Here is a 6,959-nt window from a genome sequence, read left to right as displayed (position 1 = left end):
ATTGTATTATACGACCGACGATAGACAATTGCATAAAAGCGCAGAGGCCTCAGACGTATAAAAGATAACACAATGAACAGATTTGGAGGTAGCGGGGTTCTAATCCTAATCCGGGCATTCTGATTTAGTTTTTCCACGACACTTCTAAATCGATTACGAGGAATTCCAGAGAGGTTCCTTTGAAAAGGACGCGGGCGATTTCAGTTCCCGTCTTTGTCCTGTTTAACTCGATTTCCGTCGCTAATAACCACATCGTCGACGGGAAGTGGATACCAAATTTTCGTTGTCTAGATCAGGGATGAGCTTTAACTCAAGTAGATATGACAAAGTGATGAAGGGTACGTTCTTTTGTTGTTCGTAGACTGCAACGGTGTTTGCTAAACTCAAACACGGCATCCAGAATATTCAGCCGACGGCGTCAAGGAACAGGGCGCGCGCCGAATACCAACGTTTGCTGTTATGCGCTGGAGAGAATAGGACTGCCACCGAATTCCAACTACGATCTGTCCTACTGCAGCCGCCGGAAGGGTAATATCGAGGTCTGTGCCCGAAGGCTATGAACGCGGTATGTATGCAAGGCAGACAGCCACATGTGGACAGTAGCCGCTAGCCACAAGAGGGAATGTTTGCGCCGGGAATGCCAAAATGCACACACGACAGCGGCTCAATGGAGGACTGTTTTCTTTACGGGTCATTCCTGATGTAACTCCCAATGTGACGGAATATCAGCCATTAGCCACAGGAATAGTCTCAAGCTACTAGGGAAAAAAAGCGCAGTGTACTGCGGTATATAAGATGGGCAAAAGAAACGGTGAGAGAAATTAAAAACCAACTGCCGAATTGCCCTGGCTTCGCGCGGGTAGTATCAAGTACGTGTCTACGGCCGGACGTCTTCTCTGTAGTGTCGGTAATAAGTTGTATGCACAAACCTTTCTCATGTGTCAGTCTATCAGTGAAAACTGTATCAAAATCTCTACAGTAATTCGTTCCTAAGATTAGGCTTCTTATCCAGACGGAAGAGCACGGTAGAGTGCTTTATGTGATAAGTATAGAATAGATATGCACACATCCTGGTCAAGCTTCGCTGTTCTATGGAATTCTGGCTTCTGTTTCCTTCACTGCTTTTCGCATCCTATGTAGGTGACCGGCTCGCAGCATGGGATGTTACTCCTAAAGCCAATTAAAAATGGAACACTTAACGATACTGTAAGTTATACACGAAAAACCAGTCCAGGACGATGAAAGCTGTGTGAGTAGTGCCCAGTCGTCTTCGGACACAGCATCACTATTATGGAATAAACATTGTACCAGGGTATTGACCTCATTAGTCAAACTGGTCACATAATCCTTGGTACGAGGGCATGCTGAAAAGTAATGCCCCGAATTTTCTATGTGAAAACTCTCAAAAACCTTATCAAATAAAACGAACATTATTAACATTCTACACCTTTACTCTTTATGTCTACATATTCATTTCTCAACATAGTCACCCTGGCGACGATCAAGTTTCTTCCAACGAGAGACCACTTTGCTGATGTCGTCACTATAGAATGAGTTTATTGGCGAAGCCACAACCTCACCTCTGCTTATACGGCTTCATGACTATGAAGCTGAAGTCCACGAAGTGACAGTGAACTCAAGACTTTGGATTGTTACAGAAGTCGCAACTATCGTATGTGGTCTGGCATTGTCACACCAGAGACGGTGCTCCATGTGTGGACGAACTTTTCGAATTCGTGTTTACAGTTTCCTGACCTGTTTCGCACGCACCGACGTAATTACACACACTGCCATGGTACATACACCAACTGGACACCTTCTAGCGGCAAAGGGCTGCAAGTTGGGTCTTCAAAGAGGGAAAGTCGAGCAGTTTATATGAATGACATGTAGTACTTCAACCGATATTAAGAACAGGACAAAAATTTCGGAGGCATTACTTTTCATTACTCCCTCGTAGTAATGCGATCTCGCAGAGTAAACATGGGAGCCATGAAATACAACGATAAGGCTGCCCAAATAATCACCGAACCACTTCCATGTTTCATTCTTGGGAACTTAAATCGACGAGAAATGGAAAACAATGTTGAAAGGTCTCTGTTGGATTCCTTTCATGTTAATTTCTTAAATCTGTTGTCATTTACGGCATAAATTCCTCTTCCAAATTTACTGTGGTGTTTCTGACTCTATCTGGGAGGAGACTGAGCAGTGGAACGTGTTACATTTACACATAAACAAGAACGATCTGTCACACTACTACACTTTAAAACACAGTTTATATGTAATTCGCGTCACACAATCTCATACGGAACCTACATGCGCTTTCTTTTATATTCTGTATATGGTAAGATACTGTCATCCCCCTTCTTCTGTGTGAAAGGATGAATGAGCAAATGTATTTTTAGTTGCATGCTTGATGGTAGCAGATAAGTCTGTCCGTTAGAGAACAGTAGGACCAACGTTGGAACAGGTAGCTACGCTTTCTAAAAGCAAAGAGGTTTCTATTCTTGGTATAGTCCTGTCTGTCCCTTGTCATGTTGGTGTAGGAAGCTGCCTCTCTGGTCACTTCCGTTTGTATCTGTGAGGTACCCTCGGTAGGGGCCCAGGCCAGTCTGTCCCCGGCGAGCGTCTGAAGTGGTAAGATCTCCGGCTAAGCGCGTGTCTGCTAAGACCGTAGGACAATGGATTTCTTAAGTTCAGCCTAACTGAAAATTTAATCACCTTTATCTCAAGTTTAGATCTAAAATATCTAATGTTATCTTAAATTGCAATGCAGTGTAATTCGAGTGTGAACCTCAGAATATCTTTCAGTGGTTGTTTTGTCACTACTTTGTGAGTAAAGTGGAACCACGTGTTGATGATCCGTAACTCTAACTAAGATCATCAATCTTAAATACGAATGTGCGTGAGATTATAACGTCTCATCTTGACAATATTTTTCAATATAGCAACCTTTCTTTATGTTCAACCCACGTGGGGTGTACTTTGTGAGCCAGCACCACGTGCTTATACAATTGTTTGACCCATCAGGTTAATAGTAAGACGATTGTAAACAGTTCAAGGTTTTCTTTTGTAAACTGCGTTTCGAAGTAATTTATTTTAATTATCAAAATTATTGTGCAGTTACACTCTGTGTAAACCAAGTTCACCACGTGAAGCATGTCGTGTAATCATCGAAGTAGCCCTCAGCTATTCTTTTCGGGAAGATTTCACAGAGAGTTAGTTTAAATTTACTATACCAGTGTGTGTGGTAATTTCATGACGGACAGGATTGCAGTACGAACGTAACTTCTTTAGGTGAAAATTGAAGCGGTTGGTTGTGGTTATTTTCCTCTTGCATATGTTTCAACGTTCTTCGTGTGTTATTTTATGAATGCAGTGCTGTATGCAGTCTCCCAATCTTGGCTCCATATTTGATGTTTTCCATAAGATTACAAACTCACATTTTCACAATCCTAAATAAGGCACCACTTTAGTTATGAATCAAGTTTAATATGCTGAAATTTTAACGGAACAATGATCAATGTTAAAACAAATGTCCTAATATAAACTGATTTATTTCTTTTTATCTAAATTCTCTTTATATATATATATATATATATATATATATATATATATATATATATATATATATATATATATATATCACCGGTTGTCGTAAGATGACTATTAAAAGATTATAATTAATGTTAGTCTGGTTGGGAATTTGGTAAGCTAGACAGGATACCCGGTGAAACAGTTGCTCATTAATGCAAGGTTAACTTCCCCAGATAGCTCACAGCTTTTGACCCGCTTTTATTGTCTTGAATATCAGCACCGCTTTCAGAACAACTTATTGCATCAACTTAACACAGTGAAACAACACTCATCCGAGTGAATGAATTCCTTCAATTGTTCCGTTGCCCTGGTTTTGTGGCTTCAGCATGACGTTTCCTTGCAACGGACATTTGCATTATGATGAGTGGCTTTGGAATCCCAGCTCGCACTGCGCCTCCCTGCTTATGGAGCTCCCTTTTTGTGCTGTTTTGGTGCTGACAGCGTTCGTGAGGTCAACGGTCAGTTCCGCGGTGAGTTGTGTAGATGCCATCCATTTATTTTTCGTCACAATGCTTTTCAATCAGCGAATGCCACTATCAGTTAACACACACTTTCGTCCGCTTGCCCAAGTTCGAATGTACTTAGCTCCGACATAGTCCATTGACAACGACAGAGAACGCTGTTCTGACCACGACTGGCATTTGCAACGTACTGATGACATTGCACGCGTGCCATTCTTGTCCAAAGACAGCAGTGAAACCTGAGGGCTTAGCAATAATCTGCATTTACGTTCAAGCATGCCGTTTTCGCGGTGTTTACGTACTTTGTTCAATCCCCATACATGTAGGCACTCCATCATTAGGCAACATGTGGCCCACTGGGATCACCCGACCGCCGTGTCATCCTCATAAGGGGTGCGGATAGGAGGGGCGTGTGGTCAGCACACCGCTCTCCCGGTCGTTGCGATGGCTTTCTTTGACCGGAGCCGCTACTATTCGGTCGAGTAGCTCCTCAATTGGCATCACGAGGCTGAGAGGCTGAGTGCACCCCGAAAAATGGCAACAGCGCATGGCGGCCCGGATGGTCACCCATCCAAGTGCCTACCACGCCCGACAGCGCTTAACTTCGGTGATCTGACGGGAACCGGTGTATCCACTGCGGAAAGGCCGTTGCCTCCTTTACATGTAGGCCTACATCGATATTTAAAAGTACATCATGTTTGAAAAGGGAAGCTTTTCTCCCACTAGGAAGCTCATTACATTAGAGTTTAGAATATGCTCAAGGATCTTTGCAGGATACCTATACATAATATAAATTAAAGGCCACATCTATGCGTGTTTTCCTGTCTCTATGTCAAGGCTAATCTCAGGAACTACTGTAGGGGTTTTTATATTGTTTTGACTAATAGATAGGCTGATTCAGAAGCCAGCACTTTGTCCTGACAAGCGATTTTTCACCAGACGTCAGGAATGCTTTCGTGAACTGCCGTACGACGACTCCTCTACGCCTTGAATACAAGCTTTCGGCAGGAGAGCAATCTGAGACATTTTCACAACAAATTCCCCCCCCCCCCCCCTGACACGATGCTGAAAGTCACTGTTGTACAGAAGAAAGTGTTGTTAATGAGTAACTGTAGAGGATTCAGGATACTAGGACAGAATGTTTTTTTTTTTTTTTTGTGGGATAAATGATAGCGTACTAAGCGGCCGGAGTGGCCGTGCGGTTCTAGGCGCTACAGTCTGGAGCCGAGCGACCGCTACGGTCGCAGGTTCGAATCCTGTCTCGGGCATGGATGTGTGTGATGTCCTTAGGTTAGTTAGGTTTAATTAGTTCTAAGTTCTAGGCTACTGATGACCTCAGAAGTTAAGTCGCATAGTGCTCAGAGCCATTTGAACCATTTGATAGCGTACTTTAAATTTGGATATATCGAAATTAATGTGGATGGGTAGGAGAAACATTCCTGAAGTGTTCCAAAATGGTACACTGCTTGACTAGAGTGACGAGGGTCAAGGTTTTCGAGGTACTTTATAGGCCTTATAGTGAATAAATAATACAACCGAAACGTTGGCACAACGGATAACGTCGCGACTTCACACTTTTTGCACCCCGTGTTCGAAACCCGATTTTTATATTTGTTGTTCATTTATCTTCCCATGTTCATAGAATGCTACTACGCGAATGTTTTCCAGTGTATGTAAAAATAACGTTCTCCTTATTCGTGTACTAAATGTATGTCTGGTGAATGAATTTAAAATAATTTTCTTAGACATTTTTTAAAATTGTTTCGGTAAATTACTGTAGTGTGCGTTGATTCATAATCAACTACAAGCGACCGTTTCGGGGGGGGGGGGGGGGGGGGGGGAGTGATCCGTTATTCGTGGTTTGCAGCGAAATTATCTGCAACGCATGAAATCTATAGCACTGTTAACGACGTTTCTTTCCCGAGTGAGATTCATAGTAAGAAACGTTACTGTGGCAAACTTGCCTTCGATCGATGCTCGCGGTGTTCGGAATTTCTGTTTCTAACGTTACTACGATCGCTCTCATCCAAGGAAATACACGAAATCTTCCTAAAGAATAAACATAAAAATAAAATACATTCATTAATTTAAGAATCGGTGTAAGAATGAAGTATAAGAATTCGAGAATTTCAAAGACTGTAACCCTTGAAAGGGTGCAGTTTTGTTTATGGTTTCATGAATCCAAATCCAGTACCACAGTTCAGAGACGATTCAGGACTAAATATAGCAAGCCACCATTCGAAGACAAACCGTTATTAATTGGTAGAATGTGTTCACCGAAAATGGCTGTGTAACATATAGGACGCAACAAGTTCGGCAGTATTACATTCGTAGTCGGGTAAGTCAACGGACGTGCCTGCTTAGAACTGAATATGCCTAGTGTTACAATGTGAAATGTTTTACAGAAACGGATAACACAAGCAGCTACAACCACACATCAAGACTTGCTTCATAGGATCTGGCAGGAAACTGATTATAGATGGGACGTTTGTCGTGTTACAAAAGGTAGCCACACTGAACATTTGTAAACAAAACTTGAACATAAACTGCGTTCAGTGCTGTGTCTAACATTTCTGTAAGATAATTACCTTTTTCACATTAAATGTTACTTTTGTATAACTAATTTATAAACACCAGATGCTTGTCATTGTGAAACACATTTTTGGTTTTACAAGTAATATAACGCCCTTGTATCCGCTAACAGGATAAGACACACTCATGTAGTAACTTTCTATCGAGACAGATATATCAATGAAAACATAAATAACATAAAAAGCAATGATCGGGTTTCTAACACAGGGCACAATAGTTAGAGGGCGCGGCGCTTGCCACTGTTCCAACATTTCGACTGGCGATATGGCGCACTAAAAGGCGTCTAAGTTCTGTCGAAAACTTTCACCATCG

The 6,959-nt window shown here is 42.1% G+C and overlaps 1 pseudogene; it reads right to left on the bottom strand.

Annotated features, from left to right (window-relative positions):
* Window positions 1–4,590: 4,590 nt before the first annotated feature.
* On the bottom strand, window positions 4,591–4,708 carry LOC126299669 (5S ribosomal RNA; annotated as a pseudogene).
* Window positions 4,709–6,959: the final 2,251 nt, after the last annotated feature.

This window comes from Schistocerca gregaria, chromosome X (genome assembly GCF_023897955.1).
Source record: "Schistocerca gregaria isolate iqSchGreg1 chromosome X, iqSchGreg1.2, whole genome shotgun sequence".
NCBI classification, from domain to species: Eukaryota; Metazoa; Arthropoda; class Insecta; order Orthoptera; family Acrididae; genus Schistocerca; species Schistocerca gregaria.
The sequence above is the reverse complement of the archived record's forward strand: the minus strand, read 5'-3'. Positions and strand labels throughout refer to the sequence as shown.